The 17966-nt window shown below is 49.7% G+C and overlaps 1 protein-coding gene across 15 annotated transcripts in view; it reads right to left on the reverse strand.

The window, feature by feature from the left end:
* Positions 1 to 17966, reverse strand: part of FOXP1 (forkhead box P1) — a 385930-nt gene that overhangs the window by 86206 nt on the left and 281758 nt on the right. The window contains exon 1 of one of the 15 annotated variants that reach the window (XM_067303489.1): positions 2913 to 3277. The exons of 13 other annotated variants lie outside the window; for them this stretch is intronic. The gene's annotated coding sequence lies outside the window, so the exon portion shown is untranslated. Of the gene's footprint in view, positions 1 to 621; positions 685 to 2912; positions 3278 to 17966 lie in introns of those variants that run through there. One more of the 15 variants, XM_067303488.1, reaches the window with a different exon arrangement.

Genomic DNA, 17966 nt, shown 5'->3' on the forward strand with positions numbered 1-17966 from the left:
GCGGCGCAGCCCCCCCCCGGTACCGCGCACCGCTCGCTCCTCCTCAACTTGCTGCGCGGCGCTGCGCTGCGCTGCGCTGCGCGGCGCGGCGCGGACCCACCTGGGCAGGCGGCGGCGGCGGGCGGCGCGCGGGGCCATGGAGCGGCGCGGCGCGGCGGAGCGCGGAGCGGGCGGAGCGCGGCGGAGCGCGGCGCGGAGCGGCACAGGCGGGCTGACGAGCCGCGCGGCCCCCCCGCGCCGAGCCGAGCCGCGCCGAGCCGCCCCGCCCCGCGCCGCCAATCACGGCCGGCCCCGCCGCTCCGCGCCGCTCCGCGCCCCGCCCGCGCCCGCAGGTGACGGATCCCCCCCCCCCCCCCCCCCGCGCACCGCACCGCGCGGGGACGCAAACTCCGCACGCGGCCGGCGCCACCTGCCCCCTCCGCCCCCGCGCAGCCCCCTCCGCGCTCCCACGTGCGCGGGGAAGCACTTCCCCCCCCCCCCCCCGAGACTTCAACCCCGGCCCAAATCCCTCGCCTTGCCCCGAGCCCACCTATCCCCCCCCCCAAAAAAAAAACCCACCCCTGCCCCCGGCTGCCCGCTCCCACGCGGCGGCGGCGCTCGCGAAACCCCGCCGCTCCTCACATTTTCACGCAGCCGCCGCAGGCCGAATCAGCGCGGCCAGCGACTTTGCAGGCAAGTTATCCGGGGAGCAGCAAGCGCGTTAGGGCTGTTTGCAGCCAGAAACGCACTTTATTGGCGAGAGTCAATGAACGTGAGACAATGGCCCCATTAGTTATGCTGCTAAAGAACCTCACAAGAAGCAAAGACAAAGGACCCGATTTACTGACAACTTGGGAGCTGATGTTAACTGGGATGCGATACGGATTGCTTTTCCACCCTAAAGTGTTTTCGTGTCAGATAACAAATTTATTAATGGGATTTTTTTCAGGTCACAAAAATGCGACCCCACCCTCTTATGAATATTTAATAAGGGACTAAGGGCATCTTTTGCAAGACCCTAAATCTGCCAGAAACAGCCTACATGGATGCGAGCGCGCCTGCCTCTTAAAGGGGCAGCACGGACGGCGCAGGTCAGCGCGCAGGGGCATGGGAACGGCTGCTGCGAGCAGGGCTGCATGCGTGCAGAGCCAAGCAGATAAACACGCACGCTCTCCGACACACTGAGCATTTAATAACAATATAAATCGGTAATGCATGCGGCGAGCTAGGAGTAATTATTGCCTGCGCTTAAGAGAATCCCTCCTGTCCTGGACTTCAAAGTAATCCTGAGCAACTCAAATTGCTTGGGGAATATATTCCAGAATACACAGACTTAAACTTTTCAACAGTTTCTCCTGTGGACCACCTCCCCTTCCCCGGTGCATTTGCAAAGAGCATCACTGTGGCAACATCACCAGCTACTCACACGGAAAAGGAGCATCCCTGAGCAGCAGCTCAGTGCATTTTACATGCCCTTAATACAACTTTGCAGCTGAAAACGAGGAGGGGGGCCAGGCGACCCGGCAGCTCTCTACAGACCTGTCAAAAGATGCTCCACAGAGCCCAGTTTGGAAATTTCTGATCTTGCTTTCCCCAGCGCACACTTCCAGCACTAACATGACACAAAACCCCGATCGAGCCACATCTTCAATTCCTATTTTCTAACAGAGCCATCTCCAGGCACATGCAGCTCCACGACAGAGCGGTGCCCCCGTTCTGTCCCCATCACCGACCGGTCGCGTGCCTTCCCACAGAGCTCTCTCCCACCATGTCTGCGGAGAAATGGGACGATGTGAAGCTCTCCACTTTGTTCAAGGCACTTCTTTCCAGGGCAGAGAAAAAGCCTAACGTGAGCATAAGGCTGTGGAAAGCAAAACCACAACGCTGCCTCTGGCACTGACAATTCTCCCTAGCCTTGGGGAAGTCACCTAGAAATTCTTCTTTTTTTTTTTAACATAGCTATGGATGCCCTTCTTCCCAGGAACTCAGTGTGGGAGATGCCTGGCCTGGCTCCGGAGCTGTCTGCGTGCCCACCTTTCCACAGGCAGTCAACGGCCTCCACAGCTCTGCCTCCGCGTCGCAAAACGGGGACGCTACTACTCATTTCGGGATCTTCTGTAGACCAATATTTGCAAAACACTTTGAAAATGAAAGTTGCTGTCTAAGCACTGAATCCTGGCTACAGAGCCTGCAGGCAGTATTTTTACAGCATTTTATGCCCTTTCGTATAAAAGCTTCATACCTGCAAGCTCAGCCAACATCTGCTGTGGGCTGAGAACTTCAGTCTATTCCCTTAGTAACGGAGATGGTAGCACTTGTTAAGTAAGGTCACCATGAAATATAATGCCTTTCTAAGCCAGCAAAACATTTTAAAAGACCAAGAAGAACCATAAACTCCCACTTTAAATCCATTCAATTATGGGCAGTCATCACAGAAACAATCAGATCCGACAGGGATGTTCGAAACAGAACGCATAAAATAACAAATTAAAAATAACCGGGGATGAAAGTGGTGGGCTAGGTGGCTATTTGGCACTGCACACCAGTGAAATCCGATTCATATTAAGTGGCAGCCACAGGCAAAAAACAAACAAAATCTGAGTTAAAAGAAATCACTGGAAGGTAGCGTGGATACTGGGCTCTAAGATCTAAGTCAGAGAACTAGATTAGGTTTTATGACAGAGATGAACACAGTGGAAGAAATGGTTTCGTTATGCCCTTACTTTATAAACACACTTTATTAACAGACGTCTGCAGGTATCTGCTCACACAGAAGCCACGGACTTGCCAACAGAAAAGCCCCATTTGCCTCTGGGCAGTGGAGGGGGGGAAAAAAAGAAAAGAAAACACATGGTGCAACCTCTTATAATCAGAGTCAACCTGCCCTAATTCGGGGAATTTTATGCCTAGTCCCCGTACCGGGCAGTTCCTACCTAAGACAGCTATTCATCTGTCCTCGTCCTCAGGACCGTTCCCCTGGGCAGCCTGGGCCAAGCGGCTCCCGTTCCGCTCTCCAGAAACGGATGGCGGGTCAAATCCTGCGCTCGGCTACCGCCAGACAGAGTTGGAGTAAACCGGTGGCCTTGGGCAAAGTTGCCGGCAGCCAGTGGTGCGACCCAGATGTGCTGCGCCGAGAGCGCCGAGACGCGGCAAACTCGGTGCTAGCGCCGCCTGCGAGCGTGAGAAACGCGGCGCTGGGAAGCCCTGCCAATTTAAAAGCAAGCTGCCTTTTCTTTCTTTTCTTTTCTTTTCTTTTCTTTTCTTTTCTTTTCTTTTCTTTTCTTTTCTTTTCTTTTTTTCTTTTTTTTCAGTTCTGAGTTAAAAAGCCATCTCGGATACTATTCCCACTCCGGGATCCCCAGGCCCATTTTTCTGGGGTTAAATCACATTTTCCTGTTTTGAGAATGCTTCATTTTCCCTTGTTGCTGTTTGAAAGACCTACGAAAACAAATGGGGAAAACAACTGACTAAACAGGAAACAGTGAAACTTATTATCCGCAAAGTGCTGAGAAAAAGTACAAAGTAAACATTTTTTTTTTTGCTCATTTTTAATAGTCTTAGCTGACACCGCATAGTAAAATATTTTCAGGCAGAAAAGCAATTTTTAGGGTCTCTAAAAACAGACCACTGAAGCCATTAACATTTCAGTAATGTCTGTGTTCATGTTGTACTTCTTTTTTTGATGTGAAACTGTCTTTTTCCTTCTTGCCCCTGCAAATTCTGCGGGAGGAAGTCACTTCAAATCCCCTCAGTGCTGTGCAATGGTTTAAATTTCACTTCATGGCATGCTTTAAATTACCATTCACATCTTCATTTAATGCATCATTTTATAATGCCAGTGTTACTAGTTAATTTATATATACACAGCAGGATATGTCAACATTCAGGTGAGTTATGAATATGATTGTGCAGGAGTTATGGAAGACATTTCAGCAAAATTATGGTTCCCTCTAAACATAAAAATATTAATAATGAATCAAGCATCACAGGTAAACAACAGATTTTATATAATTGCACCCCCCCAAGCTTCAAGATAAATAAATAAATAAAAACGGCAACAATTTTGCTCTGCATTCATATTTGACTGATCTTAATAAATTGCCATCTCCTTTCCTAATAAACTGTAATCTCTTGTTTCCGCCACAAAGTAAAATTTATTAGCACACTCTTCTACCAGCAGGTCTGCATCACTCACAGCACAGTGTGCAAATTGTTCCAAGTATGCACGGGCATTATTCATAAATTATTTTTCTGCCCCAAAGTACACAATATATTGAAAGGCAATCACCACTAACGGTTCTCTGCTACTTTCCTTAATTATGCAAGATAGCATTTATGTCACGTACGGTAGAGGAAATGCCGCAGTTTCCATTAAAACTCCATTCTTGCCATGGGTTGAAACACAGCGGTCACACAGAGCAAAACCACAAATGCCTGCTCAGGATAGGAAATACCAGTGGTGGTATCTGGTAGGAGATGGCAACACCTCTACTTTAAAAGAACAACCACTGTGTACCAAAATACTCTACTAGGCATGACAACAGCCATGGCTCCAAGAGCGAAAGTAGGTATTTTGTCATTACGTTAAAGTTGCCATGGTAAAAAAAAAAAAGAAGAAGAAGAAGAAGAAGAAGCCCAGAATGAAGCATCAACAAAACAAATGTCAATCAAATGATTTTTTTGCCGGTATGCATTAACTGCTGAACTCCTGACCGCACCGAAGAGATCATCTCCTGCTTCCTGGCTAGATGCGTTATTTTAAGGGCGGGCAAGGTGAGCCCGAGCTGCCCCAGCGCCGCCGGCTCTGCCTTTGGAGGTGGGACACCACGCTCTGGGGCGGACGCAGGTACAGCCTGCCTGGAAATATAGTTTTATATATACTGCCCTCTCCTGGCAACTTTGCTTCTATAGCCAGGAGACTTGATGCTTCACCTCATCTGACAACCACCACAAAAAAGCACCCCTATAAAAAAAAATCAAACCTACCTACACAACAGCTTATCTACACATATACGTACATTGCCACAGATGTAAGTTAAAATAACTCTGTTGAAATACGAGACCTTTTATGTAAAAATGCCTATTAGCCCATTATACTGCTTACTCAAACGCAGCCTGAGAGCGCCAAACTGTATATTCTAGCCTGCCTGGGAGAATAACCCGTATTACTGTTGGGCATCCTGCCGCTTTTTACTCGCTCTCTTGGGAACGTGTGTCAGCGTATTCCCAATAAAACACCTTCTTAGCAGTAATGGGCCACTGTTCTCATTTCAATGGTCCCTAAGGTTTCACGATACAGTATATTTACTTGACTTTCAGTTCAAGTTTTCCTCCAACATTCAAAAGATGCATTTCTTGAAAAAAGGCAGCCGAAGAGGAGCTTTTGCTCATCTTCTCTTCCAAGAAGAAAACAGTTAATTTTGTAACCGCAACAGAGCAACACCCTGCATTACTCCCTACGGAGGTGCGGAGGCAGCAGCCGCCGTGGCGGGATGGGCACCGGAAAGCCACCGCGCTGCGGACGCGCCGGGGAAGAGCTTCCCAGCTGCTCTCCTGCCCAAGGGAACGGGTGTCACCATGCCCGAATCTCCATATCCAGGGCGTAAAACGCATTGCCAAAGAGAGGCAGGACCGCGTAATGTCCAAAGCTGGTGGACACCGTTGAAGGCAAGGGCAGCCTCTCCACGGCCACCACTCTGCGGCGCCCGCGGGGCCCTTCTCTGCCGCTCGCTGCCTCCCGATTTGGGGAGACTCGTCTTGGCTCAGCGCAGCCCAGACTGCCCCAGCCCGACATCTACGCACTGGCCTTTGGCCATGGCCACCGTTCTGGTGTTAGGCGTTCGGTTCCCAGCGGAAAAGAAACAGCCAGCCGCAGGCGCTAAGCCAGCATCCCACCCAGCTCCAGGACTTCGCTCTGGGCTTGGATCCCTTGGGGACATCCAACCAGTTTATATTTCTTTGCAACATGAAGGACGGCTCATTGAGCGTTTTGGGGCTTTTTGGGGGTGTACTCGCGCTCTGGCCTCCAGCGAGCCTATCCCCCTGCAAGGGCACGATCCATAGCTCCCCTCCAAACAGACGGGACCCGAACCCAGCGAAATAAAGGGTCCTCCCTCGCCCGGCCAAGCCCAAGGGGACCCCTCGCTGCAAGCAAGGCCATGGCCGTCTCCTACGCAAATCCCGCTACCGCACGCTGCAATCCCTTTCTCCCAGGGAGTTGCAAGAAAACCGGCGTCGCCGGGCCCCCAGCTCCGAACATCCGCAGCCTCCCCGAGCCTGGCGCAGGGCCGGGGCTGCCGGGAGCGAAACGGGTGCGCGAGCCCCGGCAAATAAAGGCATTTGTCTGGGGCCCCTTAAAGCAGATTTGCATTTACATAGCAAGAGAAAGCCCAAAGACTTGCCTGAAGACCCGGGGCAGAGCCGCCGCGCTGCAAAGCGTAAGAACTGAGTAACGCTGCAAAAAAAATCCATCTCCGTGAGCGCAACTGGGTTATTTACGCTCCGTGAGGAGACAACAATTTTCCGTCATTAAACGCAGCCCCTTCTGGGGCGGATCGTGGCAGCGACTTCGCCATACGGCCCTCTGAAGGAATTCAGGACACCTGAGGCACAAAATCCTTCACTCAAATGAAATTGCAGGGTGATTAAGCAGAGAGAATGTAACTCTCCAAACTGTAATTTGGCCGGCACAATGGATCTAACACCCCTATTCTTGGGAGAAAGAAAAAAATAAGTACTGTATTTGAAGTTCAAAATCTAATTAACTATTTGAGAAAAAGAATTCTGTTTGTAAAAGAAAATTCCTAACAATATAAGGAGAATTAGTGCCAAAGTTTTTGAAGAACCACATAAAACGGTATGAAAAAATGTATGATATTGCAATAATAGGAGTGACTGGATTTGCTCAAACGTTCCTTATACCTTATAACACAAGAATAAAATACTGTGCAAATCCTTCTATCTACATAAGTTCCCTGTACAGAAAAATCTCTCCTTTAATAGGTTTACACCTTTAACATGTATTAGTTGGGAAACGTCCTCGGGTATAATTACCCATCTTGGCTTGGCACATTAAGAGCAGTTCCCTTCATTTACTGATTTCTTTTACGGGTCGATTTACTATTTTACTACGCTGCACTTACTGGTCTGTGTCGCAGCAGCACCCGCTGCAAGGGAAGATTTAGCTGGTAAAAAGGAGACGGTCGGGGGCGGCCGAGCCTGTTTGCGACCGTGGGTCCCGAGGAGAAAACACGGCCAAGCAGGGCTGCTCGGAGGGTGCCGCCACCTCGCTTCCCGCGCCTCCCCAGAGGCCGGCGTCCCCGGGGCTGCATCCAGCTTGAACGGGTTTTCCAAGGGTTTCGGAGGGCTTTCTCGTATTATAGCCACTCGCTTAATGGCTTTTCAGCACTGCCATTATAAACCAGAACTTTTTAGGTGTTTATTACTGAGCTTTAAAAATTGGCTCTCTGCTGAAATTTGGCAAACAAGGTGTCAGCCTCGGAGAAAATTTTATTTTTTTGCCAATTTTGTGCTCTTAAAGAAGAAAAAAAAAGACCCCATTTTGGCCTACGTAAAAACACAGGTTTTGCTGCCTCTGTGACACTGGCGAAGTAGCAAGTCAATACTGTAATATTGCCAGTGGAGCTGCACTGATTTAATGCCCAGAATTACTTTGAAGGTGAAGAGTGCTATTGAACTGCTAATTATTAACTATTATTACTGATCCTGCCACACAACAAAGATGCAAACAGAAAACAAAGGGAACAGGGAGCGTCCCTGGAAGCAGGAGGCAGAAAAGGGATGAGGGTCCGGCGCCGGAAAGGAGCAGCCAGAAGCGCGCGCAGGGTGGAGCCCTCAACCCCATCTAGGAAGAACGAACGCGCTGATATGGAAATATTATTTTTCATTTTCTGGGACGGTACTTCAAATACAAATAAAACACAAACGATACCATGTAGCTTGCTCTATGCCAAAGCTAGCAAGGAGGTACAATCAAAATCAGCTCTAAACCAAGCTGAACTCAGGTCAGCGGGGACCTCATGTTGCTCAGCCGGAGCCAAGAGAAACTTTGCCAATTATTTCAACACGCACAAGAGTGAGCCTTAAAGGTGCTGCGGATGGAGACCTTCCCTTGGCTGCACAACGGCTATAAAGTCCCCCACCACCATGCCCACGGGCAGAGCGAGCGTCTCCAGCAGTGCCCGTGATGCTCGCGTCTGCCAGCAATTCATGGCTAACGTGCCCGGCATGGCTGGATTGCTTCTAAATACGTTCATGTAGACATACATCTACGTAGAAATGGCTGAGAATTGCAAAGGGCCCAAAAGAATTAAGTACCCCCAAATCCCTGGGACCCTTTCAAGCCCCATCGACCCGGGGGCAGCAGCATCCACCGCACACGGACCCCAGCTCCTGCCTTAGGCTCAGCTGACCTGCCCAAACAGAGGGGTAAGCAAGCTATCTCCAGTATAAATCTCCTAAGCCACTAGGTCTCACCTTGTATTTAAGGTATTGAGAGTTTCATAAAGAAAAGTAATATGATGGCTATTTCTCCTTCACAGGGAAGGGTGAAGACACAGAAGCAAGCACTGCCAGGGAATATTTTCATGCGGAAAGTGCCAGTTCGACAGTGCAATATCCAAGCAGCCCAGATAGGTCGTCAGCGCTGCTTTCAAACACAATAAAAGAAAAAAAATCAATTTATCTTTCTGGAAACTTTAGGGTTGTCTAAGTGGCAGCTACTTAAACACAATTAACAAGCAAACGATCGGAAAACTACAATCCGTTTAATAAGGCGGCATCGCAAACAATTTGCATCTCCTTAAGATATTAGGAGCAGCAGCCTCGCAACGGGCTGCGCCTCCCCGAAACACCCATCAGAGCCCTTGGCCTCTGCAGGGTCCTCAGAGACCCCCGGCAGACGTGACCCCGGGGAGCACCCTGGCGCTGGGTGCTTGGCTGCTGGGCAAGGAAGGATGCCACGAGCCAAAGCCCTGATGGAAGTGGGTGTAAAAGGAGGAAGGAAGGAAGGAAAAGGGTGTACGTGTGTGTGTGTGTGCACGTGGGATGGGCGCTTCTTAATATACACTGCCGAACAAAGAGTTTAAAGAAATTTCAAGCTATTTACTCAGCTATATGTATAATTAAAAGTTTATAGATTACACCGCTGCAAATCTTCCGAGATTGCTGCTGGGTTTGGACACACGTTAATTCCCAGGAGCCTCTGCGGAGCAATCGCTCTATGGAAGCGCGCGGCAGGGAAAAAATCAAAAAAGTAATAGTTTTAAAAGCTTCCAACTCATTTCCAGCAGTGATTTGCTGCGGGAACGTTTAACCTGGAGGACACGGAGGCACCGGTGAGATCGAGCGCCCGAGCGCACACCGCTGCCCCGCGCACCGCGGCTTCCTCCGGAAAGACGCACTGGGATTCGGCGTGGAGGAGCCGCTCGAGCCACGCAAGAACAGCCCGTACCTACAGCGAAAGACCCTGCGATTGCAGCACTTTCACTCCCAGACGTTGCCGCTTCTGGCCAGCGGCTCCAAAGTCTCATAAGCGCCCTGCGCAAACCTCCCTCTGCTGCGTCAAAACCGGCTTTAACACGAAATCTTCTACTGCAGCAGCCACGCGAGTCCATCAGTTCAGTGCCTGCTCCCTGCAAAGTGGGGCGGGGGACGGTAACGGTGGTCCGGCTGGACGGGGGGCTCAGAAACGCAGCGGGTGGAGCAGGGCAGAGAACGGGCTGCCCTCATCACACACATGTCCCACTGGTACACAGGGAGCGAGGAAAGCGTTTGCAAGCCAACGCGCAGGGGAAATTCGGGTAAGTTGAACGCAATTATCCATCCGGAGTTTGGCCAAGAGCGGGGACGGCTCGAAACCGCGAGGGAGGCTTCGGCAGCGCCCTGCTCCGCGGCTTTCTTGCCCTCTGCAGGACAGCAGCTCGGGGCCTGCGGCGAGGGCAGGGCCGGAGGCATTTCCAGCTTGCGGTGGCATCATCAGCCGCGGGGAAAAAATGGTGAGACAGAGGCAGCAAAAAGTACTAACGAGAGAAAAACCTGGAAGGAGCAAACCTGTTCTCCCGCCGCCAAGCAGCGCGTGCGCAACCTCCGGCGACGGGTGCAACGCGCCCCCGAAGCCGGGCTGCACCGCTTCCCGGATCCGGCAAATAAGGGCAGGCGTCTCCGCGCGCGTCGCCCCAGAGCTTCCTGCCGAGAGGTGCCAGCGACCGGCGGCACGGGCCCCACGTGTTTCTGTCTGAGACTTGCGGTTTTGCAGCTTGTCAAAACAGGATACTATCTAAATTGAAAATGTTATGATTTAAACAAAGAAGAAATAGTTAGCGCCGCGCTAGCGACCAGGCAGCAGACTTCCCTCAGGTAGGCCGCTTTTTTTGTTTTTTTATTTATTTATTTTGGGAGGGGGTGAAAGAACCTTCATCCGCGTTTGCCGGCGCGCTACCTTTGCACGCCTAAATCTGAAGACAAGTGTCGAAGCACAACAACGATCACTTTCTATGAATTACTGAACATGTGTAATTCATTTATCTGTAATATTGTGCTAAACTCAGCTCCAATTAAACAAACGAAAACACCTGCTTAGCACACATAGATCTTTCCATACCTCAGGGGAAGACACATCAGTGCTCCTCTGTAGCACAATCTGGCTCATAAACCTACGCTAACAATACAAAGCCGGATTTTTTTTTTTTTAATGCACACAGGCAAGAAGGGGGGGAAAAAAAACAAAAAACAGACGGTGAGATTTTAGGAGGGAGGATTTTTTTTTTTCCTTTCCATTTTTCTGTTTAGAGCAAATGCAACTCTGTAGCATTTCGGCCGCGCGTCAGGGGCTGCTCAGGCTCGTGGGAACGCCGGGGGTCCCCGGGACCACGTCACCCGCGACGGCGGCTCCCGCCCAAACCGCGTGCACGTGAGCCCTCTGCAACGCTCCCAGCGCCGCCACCACGGCCCTGGCTTGCGAGGCACGCCGGGAAACTGAGCTTCCTCGTGTCTTCAAATAAAACCGGTTCAGTGGCAAAGCACAGAAGCAAAAGAGCGGGCCTCCTCTAGGCGGTAAGCAAAATTAGCCAGAAATGAATAAACTGCCCCCGCTAATTATTTATACGATGCCGTCCAAGGAGTGCGGCTGTTCGATGCTCTTTTTTATTTTTGCTTGTTTAAAGCAAAATCAAAGTTATAAACTGAAAGGCTTTTCTGTTTTTTTTAAGGCAGGGTGGTCCCTTCCGCTCGCCCCTGCAGAATTAGCAACAAAACAACTTTGCAGCTGCCGTTGCTGGTCTGGCGCGTCCACCGCGGGCTCTCCCCGAAGAAACTGTTTTGTTTTCCTTCTCAGCACACACTGCCGAATGACGGACTCGGAAGGAGCACGCTTTCCAAGCAACAAGTAAAAATAACAGCTACGGCACCTTGCAGAGCCATAAAAGCCATAAACTTCCCATTTCTTGTACCGTCAGTTGCGGATAATGTGATTTTAAAAGCTCTTAACTATGTTTCGAGTTACACTAACGCTCCTATCGCAAGAAGGGCTGCTCCCCGGCGCAGGTCTTGGGGCCACCTCGTCCCAACAGCAGCAGTTGCTGCCGCCGCCGCTAAGCGAGGGTGAAATCGGGGCGGTCACCTCTCCGTGCGGCGCGCCGCTCGCCCCTTCCATTAACCGACTGCCGCAGCGTCACGGACGGCTACGGAAGAGGGATGCAACTACTGCCCATGCGGCTTTTTTCCCTCCTAGCCTTAATTCTTTCGCGGGATATTCCTCCAAGCTCTTCCAACCTGCATCCGTGCAGCCTTTGAATAACCGCCACGCTGGACGTAAAATCCACGCGAGGCCTTTGGCTCCTGCCAGCTGCTGCTTTACTTGCTCTTGCTTCGCCTTGTTTTTACTTTGGGGACTTTTCTTTCCCCTCTCTCGTGTTATTCGGACTCCCTTTACAAACTCCTTATCACACAACACAAGGACAACACAAAAAGAACCGCCGGCACGCAGGAAAGCGCTGCGTGCCCGTAAATGACAGCTCAGAGAAGGAATAAATGCTTCGGCTGGCTCTTATTTTTCCTGAAGTGCCTTATCCACATCCAGTGCCAACGCACCCTAGCAGCGATGCAGGCTTTCGCAGAGAGCATTCATTCTGCCTTTGCTTTTAAATAACATTTTCTTCATTTGAGCATTGTTATGCGCTGCAGAATCAGGTGCGAGCATCACGCAAAAGGTATTCTGGTCCCCAGGTTGTGAATACAGCTGTGTAGGCAGAGGAATATTTGTTTTCCAAGTAATTTGTGCACATTCACAAAATTACAGCTGTCTGCCGTTTTCCTGAAATATCTGCCCTGCTGTTTACAAGCCGTAAAATATAATCTGTCTTTTGTAGGGCTCCAATTGGAAAATTACATACATATATGTATATATATATATTTTTTTACAGTCAGATTGGCTACTCTCCATTACATACTGGATATTAAGACTGCACAAAACCAGCATTAACTTTAAAAGACACTTCCCTGAGAAAGGAAGGCACTGGTTATAACCCAGCTTCGGGGCGACGGGTCCCTGCCCGGGCCCGAACAGAAGTCGCATCAGACGGGGCCCGGGAGTCTCATCAATTCACAGCGTAACTAGTGACAGCGGGCACAGACCACCAGCAAGCAGGTCTTCACGCAGCCTCTTCCGGCAAGCGAACACAACGGGATTAGACCGACCGACCTCGCGCTGTGGCTACAAGTTTGCTGCGGGTGTTTAGCTGCACCCCACCTCCGCACGCCGCGGGCAGGACGAGTGAGCGGTTTTGCTTTCCCAAGCGTTCAGCGAGCAATTGCGTCTCACGTTGGTATGCAGCTGCCATACCTGCATGAAGGCAGGGTGGCCGCGAGCATCTGTGCGTGTCCTCACCTCATTTGGAAGCACAAGGGCAATAATCGTATACCGCCTCATTTGTGCACCATTTTACCAGCAATGGGTCCGAAAGGAACGGCGCCCTGCTGCGACATCCCTGGGTCGGGACCACCCAGCCCCGGACAACTCCCTCCACCTCCCTTCTCAAGCCGCACATGGAAAACGGCAGCTCTTCCCGTCTCTCCATTTTATAAAAACTGCGTGTGAGCAGGTCCATCTCCTCTCTTTGCACAACACCTGCACCGCGGGATCGACGGCGCTCGAGGCCCGTGAGCGATACAGCGATACAAGCCATGAACAGCCGCTTGGCCCAAAGTTGCGATGAACAGCGAGGCGCACAGAAAAACCCATCCTAATAACAAATCACAGCGGCTGCGATTGCTACCGTTATGCAAACTGGAACCAGCCGTGGTGACGCCGCTGGAGTTGTTCTGGGGTAAAACTGGTTTGAAAGAACAGGCAGACATAGGCAACTAAATGCACCCCAGTGGTATCTATCGACTCCGGTGGACTTCGGTGACGGCTGTAACCTCAGCCGGAGACAAACGTGGCCCGAGCGCCAGCGACAGAACCGGCAAGAAAGCGCTGAGACTGAACCATCGCAGGAGCCGCCCTGGAAACGCGCCGCCGGGTGTTCGGGCACGCGCCGCCTGGCAGCCCGCTGGCGGCGTCACCCTGGGCCGCCTCAAAGCCTCATCTCACAACTTCGGCAGCGAGACACGCCGAAGCCACGATGTAGATTTTTCCAATTAGTCTCCGTTTAAACATCTGCTGGTAGACTGCATTTAACATTAGTTATTTGAGCAAAGCGCAATTTGATTAGGCTGTCTGAAACTGAGCCAAAGTCTGCAAAATAACAGCTCAATTAAATTTTGTTTTGCTTTCATTTGTCTTATACTTTCCTGAGTGTGATACAGTTGCATATAATCAAGTAAACTAATTCCTTTCAAAATTAGAGATTTCAGTGCCTTTTCCATCTTCTCTCCAAGTTTATTTAATAATCTATTCCATCTTCTCTATGCTTCATCGAACCTCATCTTGACACAAAGTACATTTCTTTCTTGTGCCTTCAGTCTACTTTAATTTTCTAGGCTTTCAATGAATCGAGATTAGGTGCCATTAATGTTACACCTTAAATAGATTAGTAATTTATAAAAGGCAGATTACATTTATCATGAATATAAAAACATTTCAGCAATGTAACTGTTTTTGCTTTGCGCATACCACACAAAATATTTTGCCAACCTGACTAGACAGTTGTAAAGCTGTCAAGCTCCAAAGCCACATTCGAACAGCGTTTCCAATTGTTTCGCCTGCTTTAGTTTCTCCTTATTCTGTTATGTTGCACTTGTTGCCCTGAAACTTCAATATTAGCTCTAGAGATTTAAACACATGAGGCAAACAGCTGCTCTCGGCAGCTCAAACAAGCAAGATCAAAATGCCTTTCTCCTGCTCTCCCTGTTTTTTTTTTTTTTTTAAACAAATTGCTATAACTCGAGCGTTTCTGGCCAAGTTGAGGGTTTTAGGGCAAGATTCGGCTGTGCGACCATCCCCGCAGACCCTTCAGCGCACCGGGAGCAGCTTCACCGCGGCGGCTACGGAAACGTCGCCCGGGGATCACGCGCGAGGTCCCGGGAGCTCAGCTGATGCGTCCATGTGCCTACGATTTAAACCTACACATTAAAGTACTTAAACGTTAACTTCTTCCACGCTTCTGTTGAGCCTGCGTTCTCCGGGAGGAAAGTTCCTTTTAACCCAAAAGAAATTTTGATACATAGTACTTCTTCTGTAGTGTTTTTTTTTTTTTTAACATGTTTGTTGCAAACTGTGAACACAAAAGGACAAGCTGAAATAGGTATCTGGCAGGCTCTTCCCCATGCGTGCTGCTGAAAGCTAGAAGTACTACTGTAGTTGTTAAAATCTGTTACTTTGATGCAGGAAGCAGAGTGACTCCGATATGGCGAAACAACGTAACAGTCCGGTTCTGCCATTCTCTGCACCACGCAGCCATGTAAAATCCCCGTGCGACAGAATAGCCTTAAAAATTGAGGCTGGTAAAGTCCATGGAAGTTCAAAACGGGATACGTCCTATTTAAAATGTAGAGAGCTACTAAATATGACAACCATCTGATGTATGAAAATTATTCACAACCAAAAACAGACAGTCTGGAAATAGCTGGGATGACTTCATTTAGACAGAATTACCCAAATCTGTTTCTAATATACACAGTACACATAATAAATTTTTACAATATGACAAGGAAAACAAACTTAATAAAAGTTCCTGATCTTTTGTTACACAAGCAAGCTACGGCCACGATATGTTTATAATATTTTGCCCATGATATCAGAGCTCGGTAACAAAAGCTAAGCAACACGGGGGAAAAAAAAAAAACCCAGCTTCGAGCCTTCACCTCGCCGCCGCCGGGTCGCCCTGCCTGGTGGCTCCCGCGCTCCTGCCCGCGGGTGCCGCTCCGCTGCGGGAGCCGCGCGCCTCCGCTACGAGAGCTTGGTGGGGTTTTTTCCCCCCCAAATACAGCAGGATGCAGCCGAACGGTAAGAGAGATTTTTTAGCCTGTTTCCTTCACTCCTGGTTATTTGACAAGTGCTTGAAAACCCTGTTATAAACAATATCTGCAGGAAAACAGATGATGCCTCGCGATCACAGAAGGTAATTTTTTTCAAGAAGCAAACTTTTTGAGCGTTTCCCAGATGCACCCCGTCAATCTTACTGTGTTTTCACTCTCTCAGCTGGTTTTTCCTGCCCGGGCGCGGGGCCAGGCGGCGCGGGCTGCCCCGCGTTGCCGCCGCTGCTCCGTGGCACTTGCACCGGCTGCTGTGATTCCCGGCTGCAGGAAATTTTCTAACCACTGGACGGGCTCCAGTGCTGCGCGCTAATAAGTTGCAGATTGGCGCGCTCCGGCGTGCGCGTGTGTTTGTGTGTGTCAAAACGGTGCCCCGCTTTGTAGGAGGGAGGAGGAGGGTGGGGGGGGAAAACAGTAGTTCAGAAACGCTGCCTACTCGCATCGACAGAAAAGTGACCTCGGCACTTCATCAGAAATTCCTGCAGACTTACAAAATAAAGGAGTTTGCTTTTATCACACGCAGTAAGACTCATATGGAAAAATGGAAACACTACATCACTTGACCCCAAGTTGCCCCCTTTTCAACCACAGATGAATATTATGTAGAAAAACCGTAAATCAATTTGAGACGTATTAAGAGAGATCCTCTTTTTTTGCTGTATGGAAGGTAATACCTTTTAATCTCTAGATTTATTTTGCAGTGTGAAGTCAATGAGAAAGACTTAATTTCCGTAACCGAATTTTGCTCCTCTTAAGTCTGTTTAGCATCTCCGCATGGCGTTCACATAATTTCCTACACTTTGCTTGCATCAGGAAATAATGAGCAAGCCTCACTTACCCAAGACTGAGTCACAAATATTTGCCTACATTAACAGTGCATTAAAAGCCATTTTAAACAAGTTAAGGAAATTGTGTTAGCCTTTAAACTGTGATTCACTAGTATGAGAAATTAAGAAACTTTTCCTCTTTAAAGGCGAATCAGCTGTATAACCTCCTTGTAATGTCATTAGTTCCTAAAGCAGACTCTCGTCTTAGACATCCCTGCACGACAGATTTCTTTGCTTAATGAAATTACTTCTGAAATTTTCCTACACGCAGTGTTAGGTACTTTGAAATTTCAATCTTTTCACATCCTTGAACTCTCATCAACATTTTTTTCCAGACTGTGTCAATAAAATTGATTACTTGCAGTTCCGAATTCTGCTCCGCACATGGAAATAAAACAATTTGTTTTAAAGTATTTTCTGAAGAAAGCAGAACTTGGCAATCGTATCTACGAGATCAAAAAAAAAAAAATCACTGGGGGAAAAAAAAAGGGGGGGGGGGGACGGACAAACGAACCAACGGAGCCTTCCCCGCAAAAAGCAAAACAGCAAGCGAAAGAAGAGCGATGCCCTGATTTCACCACGGGAGAAACGCTAGCTCAGATCCTGCCGTACCCATCACCGGCCTCGCTGCTGTTCCCCCAACTGATGCATCTTCCCGTCGGATACGAATGATGTTTTCGGATCATTAATACCTTCGTTCATTTGCTCTCAGCTCTGCCCCGCCGTACCGCAGCCCGGCTGCAGAGCGCCCCGACAGCTCTGCCGTCAGCATGCGCGCGCGCGCGGACCCCTGGCTGCGCCGCTGCCGAGCGGCCTCATGCCTACCGCCAAGCTGTCGCTTTTGCAAGTTTAATCTCGGTATTAAGGGGCTGACTGCGGAACCACGTCGACACGACATCTTCAGCCCAGCTGCACGTCCCATCCGCCGCTCGGGCAGGGGGCGGGCGCCCACCTCCCCCAGCACGAGCGCCCACCTCCGGCTCCCTCCTCCGCGGCGCTACAAAACGCCGCTCTCGTTTCTGCCGGCGCACAAGTGGACTACCAGCAAGGGTCCGACACTGTTATTCCTAATTACCTTTTTTTCACTCTTGATCCTGTGGCGCTCATAATTAGTTACCTGGGGCTGCAATCCAATTTGAAGTGATGACAAGAAAGTGATCCATGAAAAAGTAATAAGTTAAATCCAATTTCAGCCTTCCTCTAATTAAATGCACATGGAACTAATGACTCAAACCCTACCATTTCAGTGATAATGGTAATTAGCGAGGTGGGAGTCGCTCGCTTTTTTCAACACCGTAGGTGTAAACCACAAGGTAAAATGGCAGGAGCACTCTTAATTACATGTGTCATTTTGTCAGCAATTTACACGTTTCTGACCAGGCAAGAGCGTTTCATTTGTTTTCTCCGTCCGCGACGTTCGCAACAAACAAGCCGCGCGCCGACATGCTAGGCCTAGCCCCATGGCCCATCCTTGAAGCGACCTCGGAAATCACTTTGCATTTCTCTTTATTTTATCTTATTTTACTTTATTTTTTCCAGCTACTCTGCAAGTGTTCAACACAAAAGCAGAAAACCTGCTAGGAAGCCGTGCTTGGGGTGGTCTAGCAGAGCACGGGCAGGGACCGGGCTCCTGCTTTCACTTTTGCGCCTCGGCCGCTCCAAACCACC

The sequence above is a fragment of the Apteryx mantelli genome, chromosome 12, assembly GCF_036417845.1.
Source record: "Apteryx mantelli isolate bAptMan1 chromosome 12, bAptMan1.hap1, whole genome shotgun sequence".
NCBI classification, from domain to species: domain Eukaryota; kingdom Metazoa; phylum Chordata; class Aves; order Apterygiformes; family Apterygidae; genus Apteryx; species Apteryx mantelli.